Source organism: Drosophila willistoni, assembly GCF_018902025.1.
Source record: "Drosophila willistoni isolate 14030-0811.24 chromosome 2L unlocalized genomic scaffold, UCI_dwil_1.1 Seg196, whole genome shotgun sequence".
Taxonomy (NCBI): domain Eukaryota; kingdom Metazoa; phylum Arthropoda; class Insecta; order Diptera; family Drosophilidae; genus Drosophila; species Drosophila willistoni.
In genome coordinates, this window is record NW_025814048.1 from 7,809,483 (window position 1) to 7,824,197 (window position 14,715).

The 14,715-nt window shown below is 34.6% G+C and overlaps 1 protein-coding gene across 1 annotated transcript in view; it reads left to right on the plus strand.

The window, feature by feature from the left end:
- Positions 1–172: 172 nt before the first annotated feature.
- LOC6640000 (protein unzipped) overlaps positions 173–14,715 on the plus strand; it is a 32,106-nt gene continuing 17,563 nt past the window's right edge. Inside the window, exons 1-2 of the mRNA XM_023181968.2 lie at positions 173–210; positions 1,082–1,150. The gene's annotated coding sequence lies outside the window, so the exon portion shown is untranslated. The remainder of the gene's footprint in view (positions 211–1,081; positions 1,151–14,715) is intronic.

Consider the following 14,715-nt stretch of genomic DNA (forward strand, 5'->3'; position numbering starts at 1 on the left):
ATTCGGAAAATCGATAAAAGTTTGAAAATTTCCGTTTCCAGCGAATGCTCAAATTTGTACGGCAAATGTTCAATTTTTTAAGGCGAATATTCAAATTTTGCTTCGGCGAATTGAAGAGACTTGCGGCGAAGTGTGGTTGTTGTTTTTTTTTGTTTTTTATTATTGTTTTTGTTTTCAAAGAGAGCGGGTGTGTTTCGCGGTCGCCGAATTGTGAGTTAAACAATAAAATAAAGGATAATAATAAATGTTGCGCATTTTAAATGTTTTTGATTTGGAGTAAATTTGTTTAATATTCGGATATTTGAGAAATGTTGCATTATAAAACTATATTCGGAATTTAAATACTGAATAAAACAGATTAAGAGTAACCCCGGTATATGCAAATATAACAACTTTATTTGAATTTTCTCAATTTTGTCTTTAATTCAACAAAAATTCAACAAAATAATTGTGTGAAAATATCAAGTTTATAATAAACACGAAAAAATTTCAAATTAATAATCAAACTGGTTTTTTAAGTGTTTGGGGTGCGCGTTAAACGTTAAAAGTGAATTTCGTTGGTTTTGTTTTTTAATTAAAAGGCGGCTCAAAAAAATTCCAATTAAAGTATAAGCATTTTCAAATATATAACGGCAAATCAAATCAATCAACAAAAAAGAAACGAAACAAATATACATTTGTTAAGAAAAAATAGAGGGTCCAGCATCCTTGTATACATTTTGCGTCTATGTGTGTGATGTGCCTTTCGATGACGTCATTCCCACTTTGACCAGCTCAGTTTCTCTTCATCTTTTCCCCACCCCCACGACCTTTCACTCTATATATTCCTCTATCTCTCTCTCTCTCTCTCTTTCTGTGTGTGTGTATGTGCTTATTCTGTATATGTATTGAAATTAGAACGAAGGAACAGTAAATAAGAAAGTTCATTTTTTTTAGATTTCGCCAAGGCCAATAGGCCATTCCAGGCTTTTTTATCCTCTCGCAGAAAAAGGCTCTTGACTGTCGCGTGTGCCAATAATAAATAACTAAATAAATAAACGGAATTTTACGAGCTAATTAAATTTGTGTGTCTTGATTCTAGAACTACTTTTTGTGGAATTGGAGCTGCTTTTTGAATTGCGAAATTTCGCTTTAAAACATATTAATTGAGGTAAGAAACTTATATCGATACATTTTGTCTAATTGAATTGAATTTGCATCGTTTGTATCAATTAAGAAAATTTCTCGCTAACAACTGTTCATTTTTTGTGACAATTTAACTGGAATTTTGTCGCCTTTTTGTCGAAGCATTGTTCGACTTAGTCAGAGAATTGGCAGGAAATGCAAAATACACGTTAAAGCGTTTCGTTTAGTTCAAATAGTTCGAGGTCTAACGGAAATGCAATTTTTACATTTGAGCGACAATTTTGTTATAGAGAAAATTACTAAGAAATTACATACATACATATGTATGTATCTTAAAAAGAATTTGTATGAAAGTACTAAAGTACTGAAAGTACTTATTTAGTAAAAGATTATTAAAAAAAAAGAAAAAGTAACTTTCTTTTTAAATTTTTAACAAGAAAAAATAGTAAAATCGTCAAATATGATAAGCATTAGAAAAACCATAAGAACTTTTATGGTTTATCTTATGATAATTTATAAAATGAATAAGCTACATATGTACCTTCATTCGATCTTACTCATTCAATTTAAGGATTTTCTCCTATTCCTATTTTAACCAACAATAACAACTTAAAACTAAAACTGCAGATTAAAAAATATTCATCAATTAATTACAAACATTTATTTACTTCGTGATTTCAGGAAGCTGTAAATAGATTTTTATTCATTAAATTTTATTGACAAAAATATTGATTCATAGTTCACTTAGCAAAGGACAAATTTGAAAAAAAATTTAATTTCACAAAATTTGCAAAAACTTCTCTTAAATAAAATTAAATCAATTTTAAACAAAATTGTTACTTCAAACAGAGAATTTCATTTATAAAGAAGCAAAAGGGCCTGTCCTTGAGTATCATTCTATATTGTATTTTCAAAAGTGATATCTAATTTTAAAGCTTTTAAATAATCTTTTAATTTAAAATATTATTCAATTAATAAGTTATCTTTCATTAAAAATAACTGCAACATCTTCCAATAAACCTTAATAGCAAAAATCTCTATTAAGAATATTTAAATTAAATTAAAGTCGTTTTCAAGTTAAAACTATTTCTATCAATCTGCATCAAAATCTCAATAGCTACTTTTTTTTGTTAAATCTGATCGAAATTAATTATAAACTAAAATTAAACAAGTAAAATTCGTAAAATTGTTCATAGCTTAGTCATTTTGTGCTAAATTAACTATTCTATTCGAGGGATAAACATATAAATTTTCTTATGTAGTAACAATAAATTAGGTAGTTATTAACTACTAGTTAATATACATATATGCCATAGAGTTGTAAACTAACATTAAAGTCGAAAAACATGAAAGAGAAAATAAGATTTCTAGTTGTTTTAGCTGTTGTTTCAGCATCGTAGGATAGGAATGACTTTCCTTTATCCAATAGGAAATATAGTGGCTTTAAAGGCTTTCGTCTTATTTACTTATTAATCAAAACTCAAGGTGGTACCTGTATCTCAAAAAAGAACTAGAGCTGATGCTTTGGGATTCGCACAGTCAAATTAGAAAAACTCTAAGCAACAACTAAAAATTTTCAATTTTCTTTCGTTGTGTAATCGTAATAGAGTAAATTTCTAAGAAATTTTATATCAAAGCCTTTCTGTGAAAGTGCGTAATATTCTATTTGTTCTTTAGTGAAAGTTTTATTAAAAAAAAAGCAAACAAAAAAAATTAGTACATAAAACAAAATTCCAAAGGACCCGGCTAACTTGGGCCGTAAGGGAGCACCTTTGCTTCCCAGAGAAAATGCTTCTGCATTTAAAGTAACTTTTTTTTCCTCTTTTTTTTTTGCGGCAACCCCCGAAAAATGGGCAAAAGCTGTAAATAATGGAACAGCAGACAAGCAGCAGACTGTACGAACAGCAACAACAACAACAACAACAAACTCCATTGGAGTTTACAAGGAGGATGAGGAGGAGGGGAGAGATTACTCTCAAAGGAAAACCGGGTTCGCAGAGTCGAGTCGGGTCGATGCGAGATGTAGAGACCAACCGTATAATCAAAGGCTTTTTATGGCGCCATCAAACAAACCAGAAAACTGTTGACTAAAATTGTCTCTATGTTCGGCTGTCTCTTTCTCTGTTATTAGGCCGGAAACTTAACACGGCTTCCGTCTAGTCCTGAATTTGTTTTCCTGGAGCACGTTCGACCTAATAATCATAAGTGGAAGGGAGAAGAGAGGAAGCAACTCCAAAAGAGTTGCAAGTGCTTCCGCGTGTGGTTGAGAGGGTGGCAACTAAATCGATTTTTATTGACTATTCAAGTTGAATGCCCCGGCCATTTGATTTCAGTTCCCTTTTTCCTAAAAGGCAAGTGCGATCATTTTTATGTATGTATGTATGTAACTATATTTATAGTAAAACTCGCTAACTTTCTCAAAGTCATGCAATTGTTTTTTCTTCCTTCTTAGCACGCAATTTTTGTTGCTTGCCAAAGTCCTTCGTGACTTTGGGTAGAGACACTGTCTGCTACGGCAAAATCGAAATTTTGTCGTTTTGTTTCCATAAAAAAACTTTGTATTATTTAACCATTCAGTTGTTCTTTTGTTTGATTAATTTGTCCTAGATTTTAATTTGACTATGATTGGTGAATGGTGAAAAAAAGACAAAATATTTCTATAAAGAGTTAAGATTTTTGGATTTTTTTGAGATTTGTTCATACAAATTTTATAAAAAGTAGTAAAATTGTATTTTAAAAGTTGAAGCAAAGGTTAAGAATTGATTGTATGAGTGTGAAAAGTATTCATTATATCGTCTTATGAATTTGAAACAATTTTATGGTATATTGAATTGGATACGAAGATTTCTATATGTACATATTCTTTGTCGAAATAATAGGTAATAGCTATTACCTAAAAGCTTTTAGGTAAACATTCATTTTCGTTTTTCTTAATATGTTTCCTTGATCTGCTTTCATAGTGATTCAATTCGTTGTTTTTGTTCACTTGCTCACTTTACTGCTCAGTTGTTCAGTAGCTTACAACATTGCTCAATTTCCCAGTTGTTCAACTGCTCACAACATTGCTCACTTGTTCAGTTGCTCATATGTTCACTTGCTCACTACATTGATCACTTGTTCAGTTACTCAGCATAAGCATTCTAAATTTTATTTCTCTGCTATTTATGTTAGTTTTAGCCAACAATAGCTAAAATAAAGCGTTTTCGAGATATAAACTATTTTAGATTCTGCAATTTTATTGCAATGGGTAAGAATATGGTAGGCTAAAAACTAGATAAAACATCTATAACAGAAACAATAAAAAATAAAATCCAAATTAAATCGTTAAAGAGTTTTCGAATATCACCGCTTTGATTTTGGCGAAAATTTGACAATATGTATATATGATTTTCGTAGACGGACGCGATTTTATTATTATATAAGGTTAAAAAGCTTATGTAAATAATTCTTATAATATAAATAAGTTACAAATTTTAATTTGTGAACAAAACAGAACAATCGGAAGAGAACATGTTCAGTTGCTCAGTTTAATGAACAACTCTTTTTTGTTCACTCACTTCACTCATAGGAAACCCAACATTAGTACAAACCTAAGCCTTTTATTTCGAGTAAAATATTTCAAAGTAGTGTTGAAATTAATTAATTTGTGTTGGATTTTTGAATAGTCTAGTCTTACATTCTAACGAAAACTACGACAAACCATAAGGAACAATTCCCAAGAAACAAGGAAAAAGTCAGCCTTAAAATATTCCACACTAAATGAAAGTACATTGCTAATGTACTTATAATTGTGACCATGAGTGTATAAATATTTAAAAAATGAATAATGATGCTCTTTAAAAAACACTTTGCAACAAATCCAGTGGCTTGAGGCACTTGAGTGTCATTCCCTGAGAATATTTCTGCTGCTACTTTTGGCGTTTTGTCCTTGGATAGCTGCACAGATGGGGGAACTTATGTACTACATACATATGTACATAGATATATACATATGTTTATACTGATTCGTATTATATACATTCCCTACTCTTATTTATATAGCCAGTGGCGTATCTAACTCATTATTTTGGCGAGGGGGAAATCGAGCTTCACCTAGATCCGCCACTGATATGACACTTAAACATTTAGTATATGAAACTGGCGCCGAAAAGCTATTTGCCTGGCACCACCCACAACCCTCCACATTCTTAGGGGTATATAAAAGCTCCAACAGCTGAGCCACAGGCAAAGGACAGACGCACGAAAACAAACAAAAGCGAAAAAAAAGGGAATTGTGGCGGAAAATAAAAGGCAAAAAGCAATTGTGGATAAAACAAAAGTTTATAAAACATATGAATAAAATGTTTTCAAGTTAATTTCAGTCAAGGCGAATCCTGTTGAAGGACGCCTTGGATACATGCGCCTGATGAGTCATCGTCTCAGAGCATTGTCTATTCTATTTTTTCGTTTTGTTTTTGTGGCTCCAAATGTTAATATGATAAATTTCGCATTGTCTTCAATCTCGTTGGCGTCATATTTCTCTGTTTGCTGTTTGATTATAAAACTTCATTTTGGCGCTCAATTAACTCTGGTCGAGCACGCGATTTTCTGTTGGCCCACATTGGATCTATGTGTGGTAGGTTTTCGTTTCTTTTGTTGTAATGGCCTTTTAAATGTGGCGCCAAGTGACGCATTTAGTATTTGAATGCCGTTTAACGACATCCTTTACATTTCTGCTTCATTTCATGTATAAAAGGAAGACCTTCAAAGGACAAATAAAGTCACGTCACTCCATGTCACGTGGGGTTGAAGTCACAAATGTTATACTTGTTAAATGAGGGGAACAGCCCCGACGCGTCGTGTGCAACTAAAAACCAAAGGTCACACATTTAAGAAGGGGCAGGGACTAGACGGCATTTGATGATGTTAATGGAAATTGTCGTTTTTTAGTTAGTTTTCACCTTGAAGAGGCAACCCATTTTGATTACTTTCTGTTTCTCTATTTATTTGTTTCCAATTCAATTTAATTGAAAGGAACAAAATGTATCAATAAACACAGTTGGCTCTCAATTTCCAGTCACTTGTGTTCATTGGAATGAATGTGTTTTGGCTGCTTGTGATGTCATCCACTTTTGAAGATGTGTGTGGTACTTGAAGATTTCTTTGTAGGAATAGAATGACTCACCGATGAGAAATTCATAAAAAAATTTGATTTTAATTTATATTGACCAATGGATTAGATCTTCTGAGCCCGGAACACCATTGCTAACTTCTCTTATCTCTATATATGAATCACGTTTCGTCTGGACTACTTTAGTCTTAGCCTGTTTTCCTGTACCTGTAACACTTCAGAGACACTCACGTTTTTTTTTTTTTTGGAAGGGGGTTTGAGTAGCGCGTGAGGTTGCTGCCATGGCGGAGATTCTTGCTAGACAAGAACGAGGATGATGACTTGTCGCAAATGCCTGCGAGACATTTGCGGCAACAGCAAGTAACGGCAGCTGCTGCTATGCCATTGTCCTTTGGCTGTTTATCCTGCCCTGTGCGAGGGATGGTTTGCTCTTCGATGTGTCTGGCTCTCGCATAGAGCGAAAATTTTGCCACTCGCAGAAAATGTTGCTTCTATATTTTTTTTTTGGGCAGACAAAGCAACACGAAAGGACGAAAGGAACGGGGAGTGGGGAGCGGGGAGAAGGCACAGGGCACGGGTACAGGCAGTGAGAGCGCATCCCATGGCATTTTCTATATACAGGGGTTGGCTCTGGCCATGCGCTTATATTTTTATTTTATTATTTATTTTCTATTTCGTCTTCTATTACGTTTTGGTAGCGCATTTCGTTGCCCTTCCTTAGCCCATCTCTAATTTGCCTCTCTGTTGTGTTCGCACATTCGTTATTCGTTTGAGTTGAATTACAGTTCCGAAATCCTGCTACAGTGGTGGCATCTAAAATTGACAATACTTGGTTAAAAATTGAAATATTTTAGGAATTCTTGAATAATGTTATTGATGAGTGTGTCTTTCGTTATCTTCCATCCCTGTCTTACTTTCATTTCTTTAGGTATTTGAGTTTATTTTCAACTGTGATTGAACAAGGAAACTAACCAAATGGAATACTGCCAGTTAAAAGTCGAGTCCTTTGCTTGAATTTTGATTTTTCTCACTTGACTGGTGCTTGTGCAAATTTTCGCAGCATTTCCGTTTGCTTGTGACATAATAATAATAAAATTTTCCCAAATGCAAAGGCAAGTGCCAAAAACTACCGAACTAAACAGGGACCACCGTGATAAAAACCAATTTCTGGAATTTTAGCTGCCAACACACCGCATGCATTATCGTATAACGATCTTCTCATCTCGGTTGCAGGATATGCTCCGCTCCCGACATGTGGTCGGCGCCCGCCAGCAATTATTCACGTTCTGTAAACAAACAAGCAAACAAACAACCAACAGGCACATAAAATTTATTTCTATAGTCAGAGTCAGCCTTTCATGAAATTGTTATTTTGCGTGAAATTTTTCAAATATTGTACATAAAAACCACCCCACTAAATGTCCCACATTGCATCCCCCTTTTACCTTTATTTTCTTTTCTTTGTTTTAGGGAGAAATTAATTTTATTTCGTTTTTTTTTTTTGAAAACTTACCCACATTATTAGAATTGGTCTTATATTGGCTGACTAACTGCTTTAATTCTTAGGGGTGTCCTTAGCTCATATGGCTTGCATTCTAGGGATTAACCTACCCCACACGTCCTACACTCACGCGTCCTGGGCCCGTTTTATGCTACTCAAGTGATTACCGTGCCTTTGAAGTTGTTTGCATGTTGTTTGTTTGAAGAGTTTTTCATAAAGTTTGAAAACCGTAAACAGTTTGCGAGTTGCTAGAAAGGATTTTATTGGGAGATCAACTAAAGAAAAAGAAAGGGAAAGCAAGAATCCTAGAGTGGAAGAGCGGCTACTGGGAGGAAATGAGGGATATTTCCCAATAGCATTCAACTGGTCAAATTTCGATATCCAAGAACGTCAAGGAAACGATTTGCCACACTCAAACTATGAGATAGATTGGCTAAAGTAAACTTTAGAACTAATATTTGAATATCGTTTCGAAAGTTCAATTTTAAATATACTTTGCAGAGCTCATTTTGCCAAGCAATGGCTAACAGTAATTTAAATCTCAGATTTGTTTCTTTCGAATTTGGTCTAACAATATCTAACAGACGTTCTAGTCTCAGCTTCTTTCAATTGAATTTCACCAAGTTTATCCTTAACCTCATCAGCTTCAATGCCAAAGTCATTTTTTCCACCATCTGGCAAAGATTTAAACAGCGTTTTCCCTTTTTTTATGCAAACGTCATCTGTGTGTTTTGTGGGATTTTTCCTTCCAAAAGCTAAATCCTGCAAAAAAATGCAAAACCAAAAAAGAACGTCCAAAAACCCTGTACAAAAGTTTACGCTAAATTTCTGATATACAAAAGGCAAGTAAGTGTCTCACACCTCACTTCCTTCTCAAAGTTCAACAACGTAGTCTTGCATCTTGTACATACATCAAGGTGTGTATGCACAGCTGTTGCCAACTCTCTCCCTCTCCTAGGCTCACCCGCAATCGACATAACTCTCAGTGTATGTGTTCGCCTTCCTTTCCAACAATTCCCCCACGAGGACAACGAATTCGATATGACTCCACTCCACTCCACTCAGACCACCTTTCGCTGAGGCCACAGTAGACGACTGCAAATGGAATTTATAAATCTGCTTTGGCCATGGCCATAACCCTGGTTGAGGTGCACGATTCAAAATGCCTAAAGGTATTGCTGATAAGGAAGACTACAAGAGCGCCACTCCGTTTAATAAGGAGTTCATCTTAATGTTGCCCAAAAGCAGTTCTTTCTTACCTTCTTAATGCACCTTTACTTTCTTAAGAAAAACTTAAGAGCCAGGCTAACTTCAACTAGTTTGGCTGCAGTCAGTCAGTCGCTTAGAGAACACAAAAGTTTGGCTTGCTCCAAAGTACTTTTTAGACAGGTTAATTTTGGGAGCTATGTGATATAATTGCTTGATCTTGATGAAACTTTAACTAAAATATGTTAAATGTTATGCCAAACCGCTTGGAAAATATTCGTATTCATCTCAAACTTTATTTGTTACCGGGCATTCCAATGGGCTGTATTATGGTCGGATCTAGAAACTATTTTTGGGGAATGTCTGATCCAAAATAAAGATTTTACGCCTAAAAAATTCAGTAATTTTCGATGAAGCATTTTGCTAGATTAAGAATTTTAGCACAAATGCCTCCCCACTTGGAAGATTCACTAATTAGGAGTTTAAAGACTAGAAAAATGTTAAAAATTGTTTCAAATATTCATATTCCATGGAGTGTTTAGACACCACAGACTTCCACACTTGATCCGTCCATGGGAGGCATACATATATATGATACGATGATCCGATATTGATTAAATTTTATATATGCATACATCAAAAATAATGTTTTATTTGTTTTAAGTTTATTTAAATTTAAAAAAATCTATTGTTGAAAAGTTGTCAGGTTTAATATTATATGGGCAGAATTCCCAGGTGAATTGCTTTCCGGTCATTTTGTTTGAATACAAATGAGCAAAAGTCCCATCAGATCTAAAAGAGGTCTCAGAGATGTTGTCTGTTGTCCAAAAGATTGAGGGAAAAGTGGGCATTCAATTCTTGAACAATATCAATCGCTAACTCTTTGAATCTTGGACTTTATGAATGTTGTATTTCCAACGTACCAAGTAGCCTTCACGAGTCTGCGAAGTAGTTTGTTTTGGAATCTTTGGAGAGTTCTCACTTTTCGCGTTTGGAACTATGAGGCACAGCTGGTTATTTCGGTCCTTCCATATGGGCTTGAGTATCGTGTTATATACATACATGGAAATAGCTTATTTGATAAACTGAGTAGCCAAGCACGTAATGGGATAAATGCGTTTATGGAATCAATTTCAAAATACCTTCATTATTTATTTCAAGTCTAAACCTTTATGACTTGACTTCTTGAGTCTTAGCTTCTTAACCTTTTAATTAGGTGCCCTCCTTTTGTATTATATAGTTGGTTTAAGTTAATCCAGAACTTATAAAGCTTTCCAATTATGCAATACATTGTTCATTGCGTTACAAGTGTCCAAAGTTACAGAAATATGTATAGATAATGCGTCTCCTTTTATAATAAAGGCATGGGAGATATTATTTTATTTTAGAATGAACACAGTTAATAAATTTCAAAGATCTTAATTATTGAACTGATGGAGAAATGAAATTGCTTTGTTGTTCAATCGTGTATTGTTAAGACCAACAAAAAAAAAAGGATATGTAGGTATAGGTACATTTATTCCCTAGTCACTAGACCATTTATGTGCTTGACAACATGGTAACAGCATACCAACAGTGAAGGATAAAATAACAAACTGACACAGGACACAACAATGTAGTGGACAAGTGGATGTACATGGAACAATGAAAAATCAATAGTCCGACACTTTGGAGACTCGAATTGTGCTGTGTGTACACTACGCAATGTCACATTCCTAGTACACACTTGGCTCAATGTTGGCGCCATGTTCATGGCTCCTGTCGGAGGCACATAACATGGCAACTTCTTGTTTTGCTGTTTCTGCAAATTAATTGAAGGTATGAGAAGTGAGAGGGGAAATAAGCGTACTATTTCTTTTTTTTTTTGTTGTTTTGTTTTGCATAGAAAAGTCTCTTTTATGTGGCCATGTTGGCGTCAGAGGCAATTTTCCATGTGGTTGCACCACCGCAATTGAGGGTAATCATAACTGGGCCCAAACTAAAGGCTCTATATAATTTTCTCTCTGACCACACTAAACTAATGGACTGGGTCACTGCATAATATTGATTTATAAATGAATGGGGGAGTATGTAGGCTGACCACACAGGAGCCTGAGATTGAAATATGTGGTTAGAGGCCTTCTAGTCGGAATGATGATATATATATGTTTATTTCATCAAGGATTAATCCAAATTGTTCGAGGTTAAAACGAATTCTCCCTATCACAATGTCTCTTATCTAAGCACTTTGTCATTTCGCTTGCCTTGGTTCATGTTTCCGACATTCCATCGAGTGCAATCTGAGAGCTGTTTCTCTGTGTCATTTGCATAGAAAATCGCCAGACCAAATTGAAATGCCTTCTGTGGTTTGTTTCATATATTTTTTGCTGGAATTTGCAGGAACTTAATCATCTGCTTCCGTACTAAGTTTACAGTGCTGGGCTTAAGTTAAGGTACAGAAATATGGCGCCAAATAATTAAGAACAAGATTGCATCTTGAACATAATCTTCAGTTCAAATTGTGTGGGTGTAGAGTCTGTAATTATACAGACAACAATTAACGATAGTGTTTTTTTATAAACTTTTTTCCAAAGAGAGAAGGCGTTTGGTTTTTAAGGTGTGTCGCCATATTATGCCCATTATTTTACGATGGCAAAGCTAAGTATATTAGTGTCGATAATATGGTGGTAAAAGGAAATACAAATATTGGAAATGTTAATGGAATAGATAGAGGTTAAGGAAATTTTCTGACTCTCATCATCTGCATTTGTTTAACAGTTGAAATTTATATGGGGAACTTACCTACTAAAAAAAACTCTTTCGACGGCCAAACAAGTGTTATTTCTTTTTTAATACTTATGCAAATGGTTGCCAATATAATTTAGTACTGTAAAATTGAATCAAAGGCAAAAAAGTTGAGCTGCAAATAGAATTTTAGATTCTTTCTTCTTGTAGATTTGTCAGCTTTTGGTGAAAAAATAAAATAGATACATTGTGTGATAGGATGATATTTCCTTTATCAAATGATGACAATTAGATGAGAAATTCTCAAAAGAAAGTTTCTTTGCCTATAGAAGGATATTTAGTAGTGTCTTCACTGTATACAGATCTATACAGGTTTTCTTAATTTGAGCATACCTTCAAAATTCCTTAGGTCAACTTGTGTTATTTAATTATAATTCAAGTCCCCTTATTTCTTAACATTATAAAGTGGATTGTCTGAAATGTTGTTTAGTTACCGAAAATGCATTATGGAAAATAGATTACTTAAAATGCATTAGAGAAAATACTTTACTAAAAATGCATTATGGAAAATAGATTACCAAAAATGCATTAGAGAAAATACTTTACCACCGTGGAAAGATAAGGATCTTTCATGTTCAGGGGAACATAATCAAATTGTATACCCAAACACTCATGTTAAAAACTATGTATTGATAGCTCTTCTTCGAGGAGAAAACCTTTTATTCTATTTATTTGAGAAATGACTACAGGTTTTATAATCTGTGTATTGATAAATTTGATCACAAGAAAATCGAACCAAAGTAAGGTCAGTCATTCTGTCAATCAAAAATTTTCAAGAATAAAAACGACTTCGCCTCAGAAAATGATGAACTTTTCACACCTTAATATGACAAGGCCAAAACCCTTGAGAGTCCCTTTTTGACCAGTTAGCATATTAAAATTTTATGGTTTGACCCATAAACAAAAAATAAAAAGGAAACATAATTAATTAAGTTGTTTTTTTATGCTATTTTATGAGCTCATTAGCTGAATTAGTTTCTTGGTTAAGAGCAACGAAAAATATCGAAAAAGTTTTCTTTTGATTGCAAATGAAAAAGAAGAAACATTTTCCTACGTCATCGTGGTGGTAACTTTTTACCCTTCACTTGGCTAACACGCATTCATGTGGTATAAGCTGCAATTTCCTTGGCCTTTACCGGCGGCATCTTTTGTTCTAGCGGATTTGGACGCAATTGCCGGTCCACGTGCACAAAGACGACGCTTATTGACTTTCAAACTGGAGAACTGGTTTCGATTTCCTACCTACCTTCACTCGGTGTTCGCTATGCCGCTACACAATGGACTCCTGACTCCATCAGCTCTCTACAATTAGTGTGGCTAAAGTCGTGCCTAACGGTAAACCATATATCTAACTCCACTTTTAACTTGTACACGTACCGCAACTTGCACTTTATAACTGAATGGACTGCGTCTAATCTTTTCAAGATTTCGTGGGACTTAATGTTGATAATGTCGAGCTCAAGAGTGATGGATTATGTATGTAGACAGATTTCAGACCCCAAGGCTAAGTATGTATATCTAAATGGTGTTTTGATGTTTAATTTTTTATATTTTTTGTTGTTGTTAATTGATTTTCCAATTGATAAATTTCATCATAAATTGCATTTTGGAGTTTCAAGTTTTCCATAAACTTGCGAATTCGCACCATTTTTGGCATTCTCAGCGGCTCCTTGTATAGATAATTTTTTTTTAGTCAGAGAGTTGACTCTGAGTTACATCATAGTTTTTGCACTATGTCAATTAGCTAAATAAAACAAGCGCTGAAAACGACAATCATTACCATCAATCTTAATTGAAATGAAAGGGGGAGAGAGATGGGGGCGGGGTTTCTCCTTACTGGCTTATAAAAATTCAGTGAGAAGATGTCAGATATCTCACTTCTTCCATTTCTAAAGATGATTTGCGGCCCTCGATGTAATATTTGACCGTGCGACAACTTAAGTAGCTTGAATTATGAGACAAGACACAAGACCCAAGACCTAGACAAGCTGTGCGCCTCCAGAGTAGCTGGCATTTTGTATCTGTATCTGACATTTGCATCTGCACTTTGTGTGTCTGTGTGTGTGTGTGTGAGTGTGAGCAAATTGTGGGCAATCATTGTCAATTTACAATGCATATGCAAAACTGACTTGGACTTGTACTTGTCTCAAAGAAAGACTAAGATCTTTGGCACAGTAGAGACTATAAAGAAATGTTTTGTGGCCTTAGTTATAAAAGAAAGATTTTTTTTAGTAGAATGTTCCCTGTACTCTGTACCTTGAACTACACTCAGAGTGCTGGAGTCGCTCTGTCGGCTTATCCAAGCTTTCAGTTTAGTTTGCTTATACACTTTTTTTTTGCTTTTATTTACCTTGTCTGCCTTTTTTATGAGGGGAACACTAACCCATCTCGCCTCAGTGTTATTCAGTGTTTTTTTTTGGTGATGCACAAACTTTTAACCTTTTTTTTTGCTTGTTTATCTTTGGTGTTTATTTATTTGAATTTATATTTTTTTATAAAGTTTATTTTTATACCCTTGCAAAAAGGGTATATTAATTTTGGTCAGAAGTGTGCAACGCATAGAAGGAAGCATTTCCGACCATATAAAGTATATATATTCTTGATCAGCACGACGAGACGAGTTGAAATAGCCATGTCCGTCCGTCCGTCCGTCCGTCCGTCCGTCCGTCCGTCTGTCCGTCTGTCCGTCCGTCTGGATCAACGCAAACTCCTCCTAGACCGTAAGAGCTACAGAGCTGAAATTTTGCATGTAGGCTTGCATATACTGCAGGCGTTGTATATCTCGGATTCAGCCGGATCGGATCACTACATCATATAGCTCCCATACAAATGACAAAGTCACGAACAGTGACTTTTCTCAATAACTTTGTTATTTTCTGAAGTATTGTCGTGAAATTTAATATTGGTGAGTTAATTACACATATAAACGACCATGCCAAATTTGATCAAGATCGGGTGACTATATCATATAGCTCCCATAGGAACGATC